The following is a 21,684-nucleotide window of genomic DNA, read 5'->3' on the forward strand; positions in this document are numbered from 1 at the left end:
AGTGTTACTGTTAAGACCAGATGTAAAATAATTTATCGTGCTTGTGCTGGGTTTGCAGAACATGCTATTAGGAAGACTGAATAATATAGGCTATTAAACTAGTAAAGGTTAGGGCTGGATCCAAATTTTCAATTGTTTAGATATTTGTTCATTGTGTACATATTGCAATCAACCATACTCAAAACTACACAGCAAACCCTATAGCTTCAACAGCTCTTTATGGAGAAAAGAAAGAGATGGAATAAGAGATAGAAGATTCCATGGTAGAGTTCATCACTTCATATATGATCTATTTACATTGCCAAAGGTGAAGTTGTCAGAAAATTAATGAACAAGTGTCTAAAATACAGTGATCTGTGAGACCAAATTGAACTGTCATTTTCAACTTGTTGCAAGAGTCTGCCCTTACTCCACATGAAGCTTCAGATTTTCACAGTTGAACTACTGACGCTATTGGCCTAAAAAAAGTATTTAGGGCAGCGTTAGTGAACAAGTAGTGTTAGAACATGACTTAAATCTGGCAGCCATATCCGTAATCGTGGGGTCAATGAGCATAGAGGCTTATATTGAGTCGGTGAAATATCTCATCACTACTAAGTAGTCAGTGTCAAATGGAACCAAAGAGCAGGCACCTACCTACACAGCCAGCAAGAGGCAACAGAAACACTGATTTGGAGCATAGTCTTCATCAATGTTTTAGCTCTGCCTGGTTTCCTCTGCCACCTCTTTAGAAAAATATCATGGTCTCCTCACCTAGAAAACCAGAGCAGGGAGATAAAAATTGCTGTGAAGAATGTAAAGCTACACAGCAGGGTGTTAATTCTCAGTCAGACTGTCAGCACTATCAGACCATAACTGCAGGAAATTGTTCTACTGTTTTTTAATGCATCCGTGAAGTCTGGGTAAAGTGGGATGTATGAGATCTAAGTATTATTGCTTAAAAACACAGAGGCCCCTGTGGGACCATAAAAACGGTTTCTACTTGGGCAATGTGGAAAATGGCAACACTAAAATTCCACCTTAAGTGGGGGAAGGAAGATGATTTTTGAAAGTAATAGAATATACCTGGAATTAGGGAGGAGAGGAAGCATGAAGTAGAGAGCACAAATTGAATGCAGTCCAAGACTGATCAGTTAATGGATATGGAGTGACACATTTAATCCCCACAATTAGAATAAATCATTGATAAGAGTGTCCAATGTTCCATCACTGGATCAGAGTTATTCAAGCTGAGCGGGGCCTGCTGGGATGGTTCAACACCATCCTGCAGTGGCTGTTCTCTGTTAAACACAGTGCAAAGTCAAGTACTGCCTTGGAATACTGCAAGTTATTCTTTCAAAGTGGTGTTTGCTTTACTTCCATGTTGAAGCGTTTGTCGTGCCTGTACCATTATGTAACAGCTGCTCCCTGAAGTGAACCTGTAAAGCAGAAAATTCACAGATTTAAACAATATTCCACTCTGTCAGATGCTTGGCATTATCCCCTCTACCACACTGTGCACCCTGCTACATAGTTATGGCTTTTCATGATTACATGGTACAGATTGTAAGATACCTTTTGTGTCATGGTAGTGAGTTGGAGGCTCATTAAAAATGAGTCATGTTTGGCTGTAACTTTTATCCAGTTGCAAACAGCTGCTTTGCTGTCCGTAGTGCAATACCTTAAGCTTGGTTGAGAGCAAGAGTGGAAAACAGCATATTTTGCACATTACCAAAATGACACAGTGCTTTAATGCTGCAGATTTGTGTAACTATGAACTTAAAACATGTCAGCACTCATGTCTTGTTATCTAATTCTCAGCCTCCATAGTGTCAAACACTGTTTGCGCTGCACAGGACATTAAGAGAGAACCCAAGTGTAAGCCTCATGGGCAGAAATTAGTCCCAGATGTCAAGCAAGCCAACTCATTTATCCAAATCATGGAAATTATAACTTCTCAAGGTAAATACCACTCATGGACCAGTGGTGGAAAAGGCGACAGTATAGTGAGTCAGCTCCTAAACATCTGCAACCCTGAAGGGCCTTTTCAGGATAACTAAGGACTGTGGGACAGAGTAGCACCATGTTTCCATCTTAAATCTGCCTGAAAATGTATTTTCATTCATGAATATGTACGTACGTGATTTATTGTGGTGTAGCCATGGCTACTGGCTACTGCATTAATAGATTCCATCTGTCAATTAAAAACACTCATTGAGAGTTCAATGGTGGGCATTGTTCAGTTGAATTGGTGAGTCAAAGACGCACTGGAGGAGGGGGGACTGTGGCTGCACTTGGCAGCGTGAGAGGGAGATGTGATACACCAGAAGCAAGTTACAGCAACAGTTAAGTGTTGGAAAGACATTCAGTCCCTGCCTCTTTTGTGGGTACGAGTGGGAGTCAGAGAAACTGCTTTTTTGCAGAATAGACATTTGCCGAAAGCATGTCTGACATACTAGGTAGGTCCAGGAGTTATCAGAAACATAGGTCAAATTTTCCCAAAACATCTTAAGTGAAAACTTTCGATAAATCTTCAGAACATAAGCAGCCCACAGTGTAATTTAGCAACATGATTATAAAATGACAGCTTCGGGTCTGAGTTTACCTCCCTGTGAGATTGAGTGGGAGGTGTGGGCAGAAGGTGTGGTCGGTTACTCCGTCGTTGTCATGTAGGAAGAGGTATAACAGCGGCCTGAGGTTGGCCATGGGAAAACTAAAGGAGGAATATTCCAGAATGGCTTTCCAAAACCAAAATGGGTATGGAAATATGTGCACATCACGTGACTGGCCATGTTACTGAGCTCTTTTACTCAAAGTGGCTTGTTAAAAAATACTGTGGAGCCATGTGAACACATTTCAAAGAGAAATAACTGAGTAATGACCCTTGGACAGAGATGACTTATTCCTCCAAAATGAGCATCAGAAAGCTTCCCATCCAAATAAACACCCAAGCAAGAGACACATTAAAATCTTTTATTTTCAATAATGATTTTACTTTTACTGTTAATGTTTTATTTTACATAAATGCTAACTTTGAATGTTGTAGTGGTGATTGGAGAAATGTAAATGTTTTACATGGCTTTAGTTTCATAAATCATCTTGTAAAATGCAAATTCATTAGGTTACTTCATATTAAAAATAAAACATTTTTGCAGTTTATAACAGATTGCTTTCTTGCTCTGCTAAATCTCTGGCACCACAATCTCCATAAAACACTCTGTGCATATGTACATTATTACAGAGCTCAACATTAAAAGCAGCCAGAAGTCATGCACACAAGACAGATCAGAGTTTTTGTAGTGATGTTTTAATACATCATACTTACTACCCTAACAAAGCATATCAGAAATGCAATTAAATCTGTGACTTTCTGTTGCTCCAGTCGTTTCATGTGAATGACTGCAAGTACTCATCAAAACACCTCCATTTAGCTGCTCTACTCTTGGAGATGGAGCTTGGTAAATACTCCTTCTAAACACAAGCATTTTATCATCATTCATCATCTGCTGTTCCTTGGTGCTCCTTGCAGAGCTGCTTACTCCTAGTCCTATTTTGCTTTAAAACATACTAAACTGTATTATTTGGAGCTTTTACCAAAAGCTTAGTGATGATACTTGAGCTTGGGACGGTGACATAACGTTGTTTGGTCTGGCGTCCACATAACCAGAGGTGGAAGAAACAACTTGTTGCCTGAGCTTTGATGTTTTCATTCAGAGCCCGGCCATAGTGTTTGCAGGGCTACGTAGGTCAGACTCCTTTCTTTGATAATTCTTCACTTTATAATTTGTATTACTGGAAGCTTGACAAGTTAAATACCTGTCAGCATTCAACAAGGGAATTTTCTGGTGCTCCAACCCGGGTCATCCCATCACCTCCACCCCTGTTCATTTACATTCAGACAAGAACATCCTAAAATCACCACTAGACAACTACTTGCTTTAAGATATCAATTTTTAAAAAGTTAGTCCTGACCCCTAAGTAGATCTATAATGTCAACCAACTGTTTTCAAAGGTACAATTAAATCTTGACTGAAATAGTAGATATTCATTGTGTTGTTTAAAAGTTATGTGCGCCTATGAAGTGCCATCAGATCTTATCTGGACTTGTCCCCAATGAGGTTGCAGTTGGAAAGTGCAAGTTTCATCTTGTGCATATGCAATGCAATGTACACTACCACTCAAAAATTTGGGGTCACTTAGAAATGTCCTTATTTTTGAAAGAAAAGTTTTTTTCAATGAAGATAAAATTAAATGAATCAGAAATATAGTCTAGACATTGTTAATGTGGTAAATGACTATTCTAGCTGGAAACGGCTGATTTCTCTCTCTCTTTTCATGACCAGAAGGATAGTTCCACTTTATTCTCTCACCAAAGTTGTAAATACTGACACCTGCTTTGGCATAAGGAGGTGAGGCCTTTCCACAATTTGCAGAGCCCAGGCAACTTTTTTTTTTTTTTTTAAATTTCTATAGGAAACGTTAAAAATGCAGGAGATTTATAAGAAAATATTTAAAAGGGAGAGTGGAAGGAAGGAGTAAAATATGAAGGAATCCCAAGAACATTTTTGACCAACTCCTTTGAATGTGTCACAGCAAAAAAGAACGGGACACTAAAGTGCTAAGCTCCACTAAAATGCTACAATACAGTTTTTTTTATTTATACTTGACTGACAGTGTCTGCACAAATACACCATATCAGATGAAGGTTCAGGTAGGGGAATGAAAGGCCACATCAGTGTGACATCCATCAGTGTGGATCATCTGGACTGCCTGGTGTCGTTCCAGCATATCAGTGTTTAATTCCGATAAGAGTGAGGAAACCAAAGGAAATGGGATCACTGAAGAATGGTACGCAGCTGTGCTCCTCATGTGTGCAGCACATTTCCATTTTATAACTCCTCATAGGCCTAAGACATTTTTTCTTCTTTCTTTTCTTCTTTTCCTTTTGGCTAGCTGTTAGGCCTGTCTGCTTCCTATTTAGCTTTTGTTTTTCAAATTCCTCTATTTCTTATTGACCCCATAGATTGTGTCAAAAATAATAGCAAAAAAAAAAAAAATAAATAAATAAATAAATCATTAATATAGCAGGCTAGATCATATGGTAGACATGCTTTTACATCATGTAGAATATTCTGCTCAGAGCTAAAATGTTCACATATAGAACAGAATATTAACATTGGTTTATTTTCAAATGTGCTTTTCATTTGAATGGCACTCAAAAAAAATAAATTTATAACATGCTTCTCCAGTTATGGTTGCCTTTGTTTATTTCACAAACAACACAACATGCCTAAATAAAAGACACTGTAATGCCAAAGCGGAGGTAGGTGGGAGCCTCCCACTGTGCAGAAGCAGCTAAATAAAAGACTGTTTGTGCCTGCCTCCTACTTTCATAATGATTACATATGTCAGTGTTTATCCATAACTTCCTCAGATGTTGAAATGCTGAGTTTTGAAGCTTGAGATGATGAAGCAGAAAAAAAGGCCACAAGGCCACAAGCTTCTCTGCCTCTCCCATATCGTCCCAGCAGATCTGAAGTAATACAGATAACAGATAAAGCTTTAGAAGGATGCAAGATTAAACAGATGCACAATGTAGTGGGTACCTCTTCAACGGAAAGTTAAGTCTTTTGGCAGATGACTTAAGGGGCTGGGTTCATCTCTGCAGAGGAAATAGCTTGTATAAATAGTTTTTGGATTTGTTTCTGGGATTGCCCCTTAGCAACGCCTCACAAACACACATTGACACAAACACATGCACATGGCATCCTTAAAAAACTCCCCCCCCCCCACATATTCACATATAATCGCTCTTTTCTAATTTTGTGCACTGCCTGTATGCAAAATATGAAGCTACCACCAGCAACTTGGTAGTGTGGCTCCACACAAAGACGGGAAAGAAGAGGAAACTGTCAACCTGGCTCAGTCCAGAGGGAATGAAGTCCATGTACAAATTTATTTCACATTAGTTCACAAATTAAGTTCCATGTCACCTGCACATGAATATAATAAAGTCTGGACTTACATGGTCCAAATTCCTACTAGGATTAAAATCCCGGCTATCAAGTCTGATTGACTTCAGGACCTCATAAACAAATGTATTCTGTTTAACGCAAAATGGGCCAAAAGGTTTTTAAAGTATTGCTATCGATTAACATTTCAATACTGGGACATCAGTGGTACTTTTGACCCTTTTCTAACCAGTCTTATCATAATTATGTTTTCAATCACATGACAAAATTTAAACCAAGACCCAATGCCTGGGAAAAAGATGACCTCACATGACAAAAATGCTGTTATTTTAATGTCCAAATACTCAAATTGGTTTACACAAAAATAGCACAACACTCACATGCTCAAGTAGTTTTAGCCACAGACATACACACACTCACTCAAAAGTGCGTGCTACAATACATGTTTTAGAGAAAAGACAAAGAGAAAACACAGTTTTTCAAAGAGGGTTAAGTTTCTGTTTCCTCATTCGGGGAGGACTGGCGAGTTCCCATCACCACCTCCTCCTCAGCCTCCACTCCGCTCTGCTTACGAATGTCATCTGTAAGCAGTTTACTTTAACACCTGAACGTGCACACACACACACACACACACACACACACACACACACACACACACACACACACACACACACACACACACACACACACACACACACACACACACACACACACACACACACACACACACACACAGTGCACATCTGGTGCATCTGTCAGAGTTACAAGCTGAGTCCAGTGCTGTAACTGCTGCTGAATGGAAAGAGCAGCTCCAAAGCTAATGGCATGTAAAAGGTTTAAGGCATACTTTTGTATTTGAATGGATTTAATGTCAGGAAGTTGGTTGTTTCTTTTTTTTGCACTTCTGTGAATCTTCTAACCTATGACTTTGTTATATAAACAGCAGGGGGCTTCCCAATTGTGTGAAGTCTCGATACAAGAAATATGCAGATACTCAGTATTGTGAATAAACAGCAGAATCTTTCACAAAATTCCTGTTGTTGCACCCTGTATACAACCAATGTACTTTGTTATCACATACGCACAATCCTTTCGAAGGAGCAGATGGAAAACCATTACATTTTTATCCTCCACGTTACAAAACCTACAATAAATGTTTTGATTAGCAAAATTTCATAGCATTTGGATAGTCGTAGCCCTGTAATAGACTGTTGACCTGCCTTCACCCTAAGTCAGCTGGGATAGACTCCAGCCTCCATGTGACCCTAATGAGGATTAAGCAGTGTATAGATAATGGATGGATGGATTTGGATAGTCTAGATTCTATATTTGGCAATTCAAATATATATTAGGGCTGGGACTTCAACTTGTTAATTTCAATTCATTAATTAAAGAAAAACATAATGTGTTAAAAAAAAAATTATGCATTTAATCGTACCTTTCCCTAATTTCTGACACACTCGTAACACTGATGCATACTCCTGCCCAGTAGGTGGCGGTAATGAACCTAAAGTCTGTTTGCCAGCCGTAAAGAAGATGCACAGGAGTGATGTCAGCACAAGAAAGTTTGGTGAACAGTGAAGGAAAACGAAATCACATTGACCTTGTTGAACGGAAAGCTTTCTTTTAAAAATCTTCCCGATGGCAGCTTGGATAAAATTGTGTCAATGAAAGCAGTTGGAGCCCTGTTCACATACCTATGTGGATCCGAAGATCAACAGGACTATAAATGAATTCTTGCGTGCCGGCGGGTGTCGCAAATTAGCGATTGTGACGTATATTTTGATCGTCAAAAAATTAAAACATTTTATTTTGAAGTTACAAGATCACCATAATCTTCGAATTCAGAATTAAACTTTAAAAATTAAAAAACTAAAATAAAATAAATTTGAATTAAATACTAATTTATTTTCCAAAGCTACAGGGAGCCGCAACAGAGGGATGAAAGAGCCGCTTGTGGCTCTGTGGTTGCCGACCCCTGGTCTAGAAGGTCAGTCTAATGATTTTATTCTATTCCATGTATCTATAATTCATCTTCAAATATGACAGCACAGACATTGATGCCAGAAATGTCACTTTGTCACTGGATTCAAAAACACAAGGTGTAATACCTTGTCCTCAAGTGTTAATAAACCCATAATGTGCAGCATTCAGAGGAAGCTGCATAGGAAAAGACAGTGACAATGTAGCCAAAACAACACTAAAAATCAAGACAGATGAGAAAGTCACAGGAATCTGTGTATGAGAGAAAGCTATTATGGATGTGTGAGCATCTGACAGCAGAGCTGTTGCTGAAGGTTTAGTATCAGTAGCTGGTGACACCGATGCAGAACAAATAGCACTGATTGGCAAATGATTGAAAATTGAAGGGAATGAGAAAATAATTGAATCAGTGGGAGTTATGGTGCATTGTACAGAAGAAACTAAAGTATATTCAAACCTGTTTTTTGTGTAATTTACATCTTTGATGCTTCCATGATGAACATAGATTAACAAAAATGGCCAGTATCTGCAAGGCAGCAGTTGCTACTTCAAATGTGCTGAAGAGCCATTATATTCATCTTAATATGTCAGACATTTCAAAACATCCTCCACCTTGTGTTAAGTGTTGCTCTATTCTCATTGATATTCTCAATTCTACCCTTGTGAAAAAAGACCTTTCACCAATAGTTATTTCTTGAATAGTGCATTAATATTTGCAGAAAAAGCATACATAACCTCTACTGAAAGCAAATTATTGCACTCAAACTGCCCTTCAAACAACACTAAGCCTTTTAAGTGCTGGCCTGGTCTCCATCATCCTGTCAAGCAAACATAAGGCCATTACTCAGCATTTTACTCTGGACAAAAGAAGCCTATATTTTAACCACTTATTCAAGCTCGAGCTCAAGAGAATTGTCTTTAGATAAGTTCCATATTTAGACTGATGCCTCGGCTTGTATGTCCAGATGTGATTGCTATATCCCACTTCAGGAAATGAACAGTAGCATGGTTTCTGAATATGGCCACCTGCTGGAAACACAAGAATCACTCAAAGCCCCACCTTCTCCGCTGAGACTGCAGACTTTGGGAGGTTCAAGGAACACTACTGATGATACAATTATCAAGTCACCTCTAAGACACTGGGAATTGTTTTCGTGTGAAACAGTGGGCTTCAGAAGTGTGCTGCTCATTAGATCTGCTGCATGCTTGAAGAAACCAAAGATCCAAAGATCCTTGTGTAAAATCACCAAAAAAATGCTTGTTTCAGAGAAGTCGCATATTCTCATGAGTCACTGGTGGTAATGACTCAGAGTTACTGAAAAAAGTGGAAAGTACAACACGTGCTTGCCAGAATTATACCATTTGCAGGAATATGAAAACCACGGCCAACCAAGCTTTGACTATGGTAATTATGACTTTTGCGTTTGCACTGTCACCTGAACAGAACAGGTTAATGGGATCCAGCACTGAAGAAAAAAAAGCAGATCACTTCACAAGGCATACTGCTGGCTTTGATTTGGAGTCTTTGCAGACCTCTGCTGTACTTTTGAACCTGACCTTATCTAAAGCTGAATATTTGGCATCTGACTTCTAACTTGAACCATGTTAACTCAACCCTTCTGGAGGTCAGTATGCACACATCTCTCACATCTCTCAGTCATTCTGTCAAGCTCATATTGTATTACAGGGGTCTTAGAACAACCTGACCTTTCTTTTTGAACTCAATTTTGATACATTATAAATGTAAGGCCTTAAACATACCATCTGCTAAGTCTGAAAGAAAGCCTGGGTGAAGCACTGATATAGTAAAGAGTGTATCTGTGGATTACTAAACGAAACTAGACTAATAACACCTCAACAAATACAGGCAAGTGGATGCAACCTGTAATCACTGAAACAAAATTGAATAAACCTGTGATTTCCAATTGGCTATATTGCACAAACATAGTTAGAGAATTTGGACCTGTATGATGTGTCTATCAGCATGTCTGTATCAACCAGAAAATAATTACCAGAGGACCTGAAAATCTGACTGATTCACAATGATCGAAAAATAAAAATCAGTGAAAACACAGTTACAGCATTAATCAGGAGGCATAGAACAAAGTATAGTACCACTAATCAGTGGTAGTCAATCTAACAGGACACTACAAGGCACTATTTGCACAATCTAGTGCTGCATATGGACAGGTGCTTAAGATGAAGCCAAGTAAATGTATTTGGCCCATATGGGGTAAAGTATGTTTGACATGAATTTGACCTGCATTACTACAGTGAATACATAGCTCTGACAGTGAAGCTCAAACGTGGGAAGATGATGATACAGGGCAAAAATTTTTGTTGGTTTAGTTTAATTGTCTTCTACCCAACCCTTTTTGCCTGATATCAACTTTTTAAAAATTTGGACATAACAAATTCTCTTCTCTTCAGCTGTAATGCCATTATTTAAAGCTGATGCAGTTTTGAATCATTTGACGTATAGGTGACATTGCACAGTGGACTCATTTCTGCTGAAAGCTTTAAAATGAGTTCCAGGTACAGTCTTGATTACCAATGATAATGCTCATTACCAGTGATTTCTTTTGTGATACCAGATCATTTAAAAATACTTGTTAGATCCAGTGAGGTTCAGCACAATCACTCAGTCACCAGAAGTGAGAAGAACAGGAAACTGGATTACAAGATGACGCCTCATTTATTTGAATGCGTTATTCACTACCATTTTCACCTCCTCCTTTTCACCATCTACCGTTACTGCATGTATTAATACTTTCCTCATCCGAAACGGTAGAAGTGAGCCAATCCAACTCCACCCATTTATTTGCTTATGCTCAGATGGAAATAAGTGTGTTGGTGGACTCAACACATGCATTTTCCTCAAACAGGCCTGTGAACAGTTTGTTCCTAATAGTCATGTCTTCACAGGGATGGGATGGAAAGCAACCAGTTTGAATACTCCGCTTATGTGAAGGGGAATCTCATGCTTTTATTTAAGAATAAAATAAACACTTGAATGTGTGTTGACTGTTGACAGGGCTTACAGGCCTTTGCTTTTCATAATTTCCACATACTGTAGAAACCTACAGCCGCACCCAAAACATCATCTGAATGCTTACCAAAATGATCACTTGTTCTGCTTTTTATGTTTAATGTGATAAAATGTTGAGTAATTCTCATCTGTACCTGTCATATGTAAGTGTTATGAGAGCTGGCAGTTATTAATAGCGGAAACAAGAGTCAGGGCAGCTTTAAAAAGCATCACAGGAAATATTACTGCAATTTCGTCCACCCACATGATGTCACATTGGTGGAATGAATCAAAGAAACCTTTTACCGCACATGTCAGCACCTTGACTTCTCCAAACAATTGTGAAAAGCTGTGAGTGTGACATTACCACCAACCAAACAATATAATTGTTAGCCGTTGTCACACTGAGACCATGAAAGATTTTGATTTTGAAGGGTCTACATGAGGTTAGTGCACACTCACAGGGGAATATAAGTAAAACATGTTTCCTAAATGATCAAGGAATGTTTGGATTTGACCTGCTCACATCTTTGATGGCAACTCTTTGATGCGCAGTGTCGGTCAGAAGATACCCATGTTCTATTGGACTTGGGTCACTTTTGACCCATGTTCCACATCAATGAGTTAACTCACAACATACATCAATGAACTGAATATGATCACAGTTGTTAATGCAAAAGGAGAGATTTTGTTGCCAGTTTTCATTCAGCATTGTGTCTTTTGGGACAGTTCAGCTGCTTTTCAATCTTCATTTTCTCTCAGGACGTACAACAGCTTGCGCCTCGGTGAATACTACAACAGTGGTTGCCTAGCACCATCACAACACTGCAGAGCTTTGCAGGAAATTTTAGTGGTGTGAGTAATGACCTTCAGACAACAGAACATGGATGCATTAGGCCACAATTGTAAATGCTTCCATATGGTGCATTTTGGAGTCCTTTTTTTTGCATTAGATGATCCAGTGTATAAAGTGTAACTACAGACATGAGTCATTGTGATAACAGGTTATCTTGCCAGATAATCAACTGCTGTTAGAGCTCAACTTTTCAACTTTTATTCACACAGATGTGAGGGAGTAAAATCAGTTTTACGGCATACTGACCTGTCTGAAGTCTGTTTTAGCTCACAGACAGAAATCATTCTGCAGCAATCCTCACTCTAATTTCCCTGGACGGAGGCATTTTTAAGAGCTCAACAGCAAAGTGCTGCTGAGGAGTGTTTACTGTGGACATGCAGTGATTGGTGTAGTCCACTGTCTATATTATAAATCACTGATACTATATACTAATGCTTTAATGCATACACGAATGTACTAATGTTGACATTGGAGGATATTATATGCAAAGCATGTGTACATGAACTTAAAGGCTGAAATTGGACTTGGAGTGCTCCCAATGTCAAAATGAAAATTGTAAAAACACGCAAAGTTTTTAACAGTAAAGCTCCATTTATTGATTTTTGGTTGCATAGCAGCATTGGAACAAGCAATTTACCTGTTATGACATAAATACGAAAAAAACTGATTTATGTATTTATAAACATATTTAATAGAAACTCGTCATACACCCAGCAATGGTAGTTTTGTTTCCATGAGTTTCCACAAGTTTGAAATATTTGTTCTACAAAAGACATTTTTATGGTCCTTTGAGCAGGTTTTTGTTTTTTCCCCAAAAAAGTTGACATGCATAATGGGAGATGAAAACAGATTTTCTGAATAATGTCACATCTAGCCACAAAAATCCTGAAGACCTCTCTCCATTTTTCTACTGTAGATGGCTAAAGCAACTGCATTTCTTTGTTTCTTCTTAGAGTTGTTTTCTTTCATTCTTTTTTTCGACTATACTTCTACTGGGTTTATTGCAGCCATGTACAATACAGCCTATACCACCACCTTCTGACACAACACAGTCTAGTTTATGGCTCTAAAGCAGCCAAGCATTGAAACAAGACTAATTTGCTTTTTTTTCTGTGATTTAAAAAAAAAAAAAAAAAAAAAAAATCAGTTCAAATTCACCTGACAGTTAAATGAGAACATTATTGTGTTTTGGACAACTTAAATTTTTATATAAGTCACATGTTTAAGTTAAATTAAGCCCTAAAGTTATGCCTAATTAAATGCATGGCCATTCAGCAAAACCAAAGTAAATTTGATCAAAATGACATGAAGCAATTAATTCATAGTATTCATATTATTCATGGTTATAGCAACTCTATTTTTATCTTCATTCTTCACCAAACTTGGAGAAAATACGTCTCTTTAGCTGCTAGATGCTGTGAGATGTTAACTATAGTTTGTTGCTATCTTTGTCTGTTGTGTTGCGAAACAAAGACACTGGGTTTATCAGAGCTCAGCTGCTGAAAACAGCCGCTTATTGTGATTGGAAAGGAGGTGAATGAATATAACATTAAACGTCTCAGCTATGACACTAAAACAAAACTGAAAGATGCCATAACCGTCCATGTACCACCTATAAAATAAGCTAGGGGTTTACACAACAGGTGTGCCCTATTGACCAAACACAATTTTTGGACCCCAGTGGCCATACACAGGACCAAAACAGGGCTGTGTGCTGGTTTGTAACTAAGAATGATTCCTTTTACATCATATATAATGTTTGTGTCTATTGCTAATATGAAAATACAGAATGTATGGTCATCGATGTCGACAGCAACATATCAACCAGACAATCAAAATGGAACGTTTTTCAAATACATGTTGAATTTTTTATGTTGCAGCATGACATGTAATACACATTTTTTCATCATCTACATTTACCTGATCCATGTATTCTTGAGTGTCTGTGAGGGGGTGGAATGACGAATGAAGTTGATGTCCTCAGTCAGTATGCAGCTCCTTTTATTTTGTAGCTGTGGAAAAAATGTAATTCACAGCACAATGTCACTGCTTTTCCTGACCATCATTCACATTTTTTTAATCACTGCCAGTACACTGTCTCTCACATTCCTGAGCAGAAGATTTGTAGGAATATTTGTTTAATGGTGAATTTAATGGTAAAAGTTCATCACGTATACAGACAGTGCATATTTAACATCAGTCCAGACGGCTGGATGTAAACTGACACAGTATGTAATCAGTCATTATTGGATCATTGATGGATCTGTGGATGCTAGTTAAACTACATTAGGGCTTTTAGTCAGTTTAATCATGAATAATTTAATCATTTTAATGTAACAACAAAAGTTTTCAAAAAGGTAACTTGCTCATTATAGAAAACCCAAAAAACAAACCAAACCTTTCATCTGACAGCGTCTTGAAATAAAGGCCCCACAGAGGTAAAGGGAGAAATGGTAAAATGTAGTAAAAGGTGAAGAGAAAGGCCTGCTCCAGATTTGTGACATCATCCTCCCCACTGCTCACATCCAGACCAAACAGGGCTGTGTGTCTGGTTTTCATTTACTTCTTTTCTCCCCCTTCACTCACCCTCTTCTCTCCTCTCCCTCCTTTTCTTTTTTCCTTCTTTCTTTAGAGAAAGTGGGAGGAGGAAGAGAGAGGTGGCAGAACTCCAGGAGTTTGGAAGTTTGTCCCATCCCAGCCTTCAACTCAGCACCACAGCTCCTCTGGTTTGAGACCGAGAGGGTGTCTGTTTCTTTCTGTCTCAACCATTTCCCCGCTTCACTCAGGATCCCTCTTTCTGTACATCTCTTATCAGTGACCTTATCACTGCTTTGCTCCACCGCCTTCCTGCGGGAGGTGCTGGAAAAGCCAGCGAAGGGAATTTACCAGGAGGATAATGACCAAAAGTCCAGCTTGCAGTCATTTTGCATAACAGATACATATAGATTTTTTCTTCAAAAACCAATACATTGGAGTACAGCTACTTCAGCTCAGGGTAAGTTTTAAATCTGCTGGTGGTGTTGCTGCAGTGAGAGCTTGCATACTTGCTTAATTTCACAACTTTTACTGCTTTTAGATTGACCTGGATTGCACCCTATGCTGATTATATAGAGTGCATTGACCATTGTATAGCACTTTCAAGTCATAACATGTAAGCTCATGCTGGGTGTGATAATCTTAGGTTTGTGCAGAATTTTTGGCTTATACCTCATAAATATCAGACAGCATGCGTTTAGGAGTTTGACTGAAACCTGCATTTAGTGGTAAGAGTGCTGCAAGGGCAAGAGGTGAGCCGTAGTTAGGTTAAGAAGGAGACCTCAGCAATGTTGTGTACGATGCATGTGAGTGAAGAGGGGTGTGTATTCTCTTTTTCTTCAAGTCCTAAAATACATCTCTTATTTTTGACAGTCTTGCTCTTGCTAAATTTTATTTATATATATTAAACAATTGAACTGCTGTGGCATCCCTGAGATGCTACATCTGAAGTCTTGAGCTGTGTTTCCAGATCAGTGTTAAAGCTGTAACTTGTAAGGCATGACTTTACACAAATGTCATAGAAAGTCTCCTTTGTATGGTAGGATGCAGTGTTTTCTATTAAATGGAAAACTACACCTGCTAATTAACTAATGTCAGCATACAAGAAGAATCACTGATTACTTTTTAGTGTATAATTTTTGTGTTCTGGGGTGATCATTTGTTCCATCAGCTTGAATAAATAGGGAAACTGCTGGTAATGGTAAAATCGCATCCAAATTTTGAAAATCTCCCCACCCACATGTGAGCTTTAATGAAGAGTGGTCGGATGGGTAGATGTTTCCACTGTAGCAGTAGCCCAAAACCACACCCTAACTGAAACGACTGCAGGAGTGGAAAAGTGTGAAGAAAGTGTTTTCCACACTCCTGGCCAGATGTACCAGGGGAACCAGAAGAGGTTTGGTCCGTTGGGCATTGGAGGTGGTGGTTGGTTGACCAGGTGTGAGCCATTAATCTTATACCTCTCCTGCAAGACTGTCCAAGCAGAGACGGAGGAATTCAGCTGTCTTCATCGCGCCGTTTCACTGTGTCCATGTGGGATTTGATGAATTTAGTTGTTTTATACTTCTGAGTCACAACATAATGAACTTAAACTGGACATTAGTCAGCAATAATGGTCATGAGCTATTGTTTCCATGTACTTTTGTTTTTCAGTGTAACCTGTTGCTATGATACGGAGACTAAGAGCTTGGTCTTTGTTAAAAATGCAAAAGGAAACTTTGTGCACGCTCCAGATCTGGTTTTATGTGTTTGAAGTATTTTCACATAATTTACTACCAGCATTACAACAGGGCTACAGCTCCCTTTGGAAGCTTGTATCTAAACCATTATTGGCAGTGCTGCATCAGGAGGATACTTAACAAAGGGTTTTTTGATATACAGCATAAATCAGCATTAATCTGTTTTATGGCTACTCTGCTCTTTCCAGCTTTTTGTCTTTTTTTCTGTGATGTGGCACAGATGTCTGGAAGAATTTCCAGAAAGGTCTCAGGGAACTACTCAGCTCATGTTTTCTTTTTTTTTTTTTTTTTGGTCAAGGAAGTAATCATCAATAATTGTAAGAATGCACTGGTTGGTGAGAGTACCAGTCTTGTAAGTGACTTAAACAGTTTCAACATTTTTAATACAGTGCAATCACTGAATCACAGATCAGATGAAATGTTTATGAGGAGAAAACTGACCTTAGAAATTATTTTGCCTCCTCTACAAGTTATTTCGCCATGTTCTAACCCACAATACATGTGTGCCAAGTTTAATATGTGAACAGGCTTTGATTGGCCATGACACTAGAACACACATCTGCCAGGTGTCAGACAGACTAACACACACCAGCTGTGTGGAATTGCCCCCTCCCACTTTAAACTTTATCATTGATCCTCCTCTCATCTGCGCCACACATGTCATGTCACATCCTTCCAGCTGAGAGGTGGATGGATGTTCTCAGCCTTAGAGGTTAACTAGCGCAAAGTCACACATATTACAATATAAGTGGCATTTCTTTGATGTCTTACATTCAGAAGCAGCCTGACAATTGAGTGCTTTCCCTTCTCACCTCACTTATTTGAGCTCTAATTTAGCTTCAAATGTGGTGAAACTTTTTAAAGAAGTGTGCATAGAGAACATGCTTTCCAGTTGACTTATGCACACTGGCATCAGTAACAGTTGTTAACACTATACGTGCTATGTATAGGTTTTCAGTCTGCAATATGTAAAGTGTCAAGGACGCTGCTGAGGTTGAGCAAAGTTTTAAATATGACTCATGAAGTCCAGAACATAACATACGGTTTTCACACTAAAGATTCTTATCTTGGACAAATTCCAGTTGCTTCATGTGAACAGAGAAATAGATAATTTCCTCTCTTCTGCATGTATGCATTCATTTTAGAACTAATGACACAACTATGACTCAAGTGAATTGATAAATAACATTTGCAAGTAGCATTGAACAAATTAATATCTTCTTATATGTGCAGTGAGATATGATATAAGTTGTGCTACTCTGTGGCTGAGGAGTTAGTTCCAAAAGAAAAGCTGCTGTGTCACTGTGGCAGATTGTACAACCAGTTACTCTCTTCTATTTTCCAAAATATCAAAAAGAGATCTTAGACTGCAGACGTGTGTTTGTATTGGAAAAATGTTAACTGCAATGTGGCAATGCCACAATTATCAAGCTTTAAATACAGCCCTGACATGGCACACATGTAGAGGTTTGCTTATATAAGTTCAGTGCTCACTATCTTTTAGCTCTGTTTTTGTCTCCACCAGCTTGGTAGTTGCACAATGTTCTACTGTGTTCACCAGCCAGCAGTCAACTTTGTCAGCTTACCATCTGGAGCTGGACAATTTTTTATTACTGAACACAGTTACCTCATGTGACCTGAAAATGAGGCTGATGGCAAGACTGAACCAAGACAATGAGCTGAAAACTTTTAAAACTGCATGGACATGTACAGTCTTGTGCCACCAAAACAGCCCTAACATTTACATGGACCCTCTGGAGTGTCCTGTGGTGCCTGTCTGGTACTGGATGCTGGTAGTGGACCCTTTGGGTCCTGTGGGTTGCAGGGTGACACCTCTTTGGATCAAGCTAATTCCAATGCACCTTGTGGAGGCATGATCAGATTACAATCTGGGAAGTTTAGAGGCCAGGTCAACATTCTGTGCTCTTTGTCATGTTCCTCAACCCGTTTTTGAGCTGTTTTTACATTGTGGCAGGGCACATTGTTGCACAAGTAGAATGCTGAGTAGAATGTTTAGTGTACAATAATGTGGATGTTATTTTGAAACTTTCCACACATCTAATCAGCCACAACACTAAAACCACTGATTGGTGAAATAAATAAAATTGATCAATTCCTTACAATGCAAAGCTCTGCTGGGAAATCATGTTTCCTGGCATTCTTATTACTTTGACATGTACCAGTCACCTAACAATGATGCAAACCATTCACACCTTCACATCACAGTAGTCTCCCCAAGCATGGATCCTACCACAGCACATAAAGTGTTGAGGAACAGCTGAAGGAACACTACAGTCTAAAGTATATGTGTGACCCAGTCTTTAAACTCCCCAGATCCCAATCTAATTAAACGTCTATGAAATGTGCTGGAACAAGTCCAAAACATGGAGGCCAAAGGATCTCCTGCCAGCATCCCCGTGCCAGACAACACAGGACACCCCAGAGCTCCGGTGTCCATACCCCAGTGGGTCAGAGCTGTTTTGGCAGCATGAGGGTGGGACATGCACAGTATTAGACAGGCGGTTTTAGAGTTGTGACTGGGTGTACTAAAGAAATGGAAATAAAGCTGGATATATTTTGTAGGGTTTTGTTCACACCTTTCATGCATCCAATATGTTTTATAATTTGAGTGTAAAACTAAGCATTTTTTTCTTATGACTTCAAGAAAGAGTTTTGTGTGAAAATATGCTCACTGCAACAACCTTTTGTGCATGAACTCGTGGTTCTGTGAGGTGACTGAACTGTCTAACCCCAGGTGATCTGCTGATTCAATGGGCAAAAGCACTACCATTGCTATCTGTCACTGAGGCTGGATTAGTGCGCTGCACTGCCCTGAGAGCTTGTCTGAGTGTTTTAATGAGTGCACGTGTTTGTGGTCTTTGCTATAAATGTGTGTGTGAGGTCCTCCTGCAAATGTGTCTCAGACTGCTCATGGGCACAATGCAGCATCTGCAGTTTTTGTGAATGCACACTGACAGCTTTAACGACACTGAGCAAGCCGTAGTGATACATACAGTGTACAGATGGGGTATTCAATGTAAGCTGATCACTACTTAAACGCTCTTCTGTGTAGCCTGTCATTTTATAGCAGTGTCTTCAGTACAGATAAAGTGATGACTCAGCATATCATGGTCACATACATACACACACATGTCTTTGTTAATAATAGTTAGGCTCAGGAATGTGCAACTTAATAGATGTAGCTGGATGGCCCATGAACATCATCAACTTCTTGAAACCCCAAATGAGTGTGAAAGGTTTAAAAATTTTGTCATTTGGTGACTCCTAGTGGTAGCAGAGAAAAAGACACACTATCTCATATATTAGCTAGGAATACAGTATTTAACAGGCTCAAACTAACACAATGTCTGATCTAACAGTGGCGACAATTATCTCATTCCTCTGCAAACACAAGTATAATAATTATTTTAAAGCTGCTCATCACGTTTGGGAGTAATGTGACGAGCACTGAGGATTAAAGCTTAGAGGAAGGCCTGAGCGACGCAGCTGAAAATAAAAATAAAATGTTTAATTTCAGTTAAAATAGATGATTCTTGATCAGTTTTGAAAAGATATTTTTAATAAAAGCCTGCAGAAAATAAATTTAATTTTAATTTAACCACCTATTTAGCACAACACACAAGAAATAATTTTAATATCAACACAAAAATGGAAAACAAAATAAATAAATAGTCATATACACTTTGCATTATTGTTATGGGCCTTCATGGAAGTTTGCATCTGGTGTATTAAAGTGAAACTACTGAACATTATATGAATTTTTTCATTGTTTTTGATGAAGAGGTTTTTTTTGTTGTTGTCCAGGCCTACTTGAAGTGATGGCAGTTTTGAAGTGGTGACTTTTGCAGCTGGACTATATGGTGCATCCTGACAATAATCTCTCCCAGGATGCTAGAAAGAGTTTGGTCTGTCTCTTACATGATATAAGATTGCATTGTCTCTGACATGTTATTGTTTGAGTTTAAAGGTGCAGTCTGCAAATCTGGACAAAGATTGTTCATATTAGGTAGTTAGTATATTTGGATAGCATATTTCAGATTTAATATCCTTCTTGCTCCTACTGCCACTGTAAACTAAATCTAGGGCACTGGGAAGAGATATTTACTGTGTATAATAAAACTTTGATTTGGGTGAAAACTGCTGATTTCACCTTTAAAACTGCATAACAAATAAGCTTTATATTAGAGCTGCACTCAATACATTTGATAACAATAAAAAAACTGATACTGTGTAATCTATGATGGGCTGCTCACAGTGACATATTCACATAATTCACAAATGATCAGCTTTGCAGATGGTTTACAATTGGAATGTTTTTGCACATGTTAGCTCACTGCTCTGGTTTAATGTCTTCCAAATTTATCCAAATCTCACTACTTTTATCTACCTCATTTGTTGGACATGATAAACTTTAAGGAATAATATGCTAAATGGGAGTGTGGTAAGTTCTGCTCCCAAGTGGAAAATAAAATGATGCAGCTTTGGGTTACTGAATTTTCCCTCTTACATAACTACCTATGCCGCCATTGTTTGGCTGCTACTATCAGAGAAAACAAGACTCCACTGTGCTACTATGTTTTCCTCTGTGGGGCTGAGGGGAAGCCATAGTGTTGACACATTGGCCAAGTCTGGCAAACTGTGCAGAGAAGTGGCTTTTGAGTGACCTGAAATCACATGAGCATGAGCAGAGAACACAAACATCTGGTGTAGTGTCCCAGGCAGCTTAGGTTTCCTTGAAATGAAGGAACTTGGTGATTTAGGCCCTGTATCTGGAGAGTGACGGAATGTGGGGACTGCAGGGATACTGCATTTTCCACTGACTGTTTAAAAAACATTCTTTTCGGGGTAGAAATGCACTGTGCTATCCAAGTATGTGAAATGTTTATTTGACAAAGCAAAGACTGTCACAGAAAAAGTAAATGTGCAGTCAGTCTGATCTTTATATACACTATAGAGTGACCCAATAACTGGCAATGACATTTTGTGTGACAGCTCTGCAGCTGCCTTTTAATAATTTCACTTTGGTATACGTCTTAAATCTTCAACTGCATGCCAGCATTGGAAAAATTATGTTTTTTTTGGTTCATGCATTTTTATGTTTAATCACTGGGATGGGTTTGTATAAAAAGCATAAGTACAGTGTTACTGTGTTTTTTTCACCAGTTTAGATTTTCAGTGTTTTACTCTTATCTGCAAACTGTGGCCTGAATAAACAGTGGACACATCACAGTATAAACAGCTTGACTCAGTGGCTGCAGCTCCTCACTGAGTACAGCAGTCATGTGTTTATAATTTATTATTGCCTGAAGACACTGTAGATGATGACCTTTCCCCAACTTGGTTTATGAGTATGCATTATTGCAAGGTTTAGAAGAACACACTTTGCATTGACTGTTTTACAAATCTGCTTCTAAGTGTTGATGTGGTTTGAGGTTTTATTTACATTACTTGTCAGCATATCTACGCCTGGACTTTTCATTTTGAATAGCTGCAGCGATAAACTCAACTTATTGGGAATTGCAGAAACTACTTAAATAGTTGCAAACTGTAAGCCAAAATCAACTTAGCTGA

The 21,684-nt window shown here is 38.6% G+C and overlaps 1 protein-coding gene across 8 annotated transcripts in view; it reads left to right on the top strand.

Moving 5' to 3' along the window:
- The first annotated feature begins 14,518 nt into the window (after positions 1-14,518).
- col6a3 (collagen, type VI, alpha 3) overlaps positions 14,519-21,684 on the top strand; it is a 55,870-nt gene continuing 48,704 nt past the window's right edge. For 3 of the 8 annotated variants that reach the window (XM_055015219.1, XM_055015224.1, XM_055015223.1), the window contains exon 1: positions 14,519-14,813. The gene's annotated coding sequence lies outside the window, so the exon portion shown is untranslated. The remainder of the gene's footprint in view (positions 14,814-21,684) is intronic. The other 5 variants (XM_055015220.1, XM_055015221.1, XM_055015222.1 and 2 more) reach the window with 2 other exon arrangements.

The sequence above is a fragment of the Amphiprion ocellaris genome, chromosome 11 (genome assembly GCF_022539595.1).
Source record: "Amphiprion ocellaris isolate individual 3 ecotype Okinawa chromosome 11, ASM2253959v1, whole genome shotgun sequence".
In the NCBI taxonomy this organism is placed as follows: domain Eukaryota; kingdom Metazoa; phylum Chordata; class Actinopteri; family Pomacentridae; genus Amphiprion; species Amphiprion ocellaris.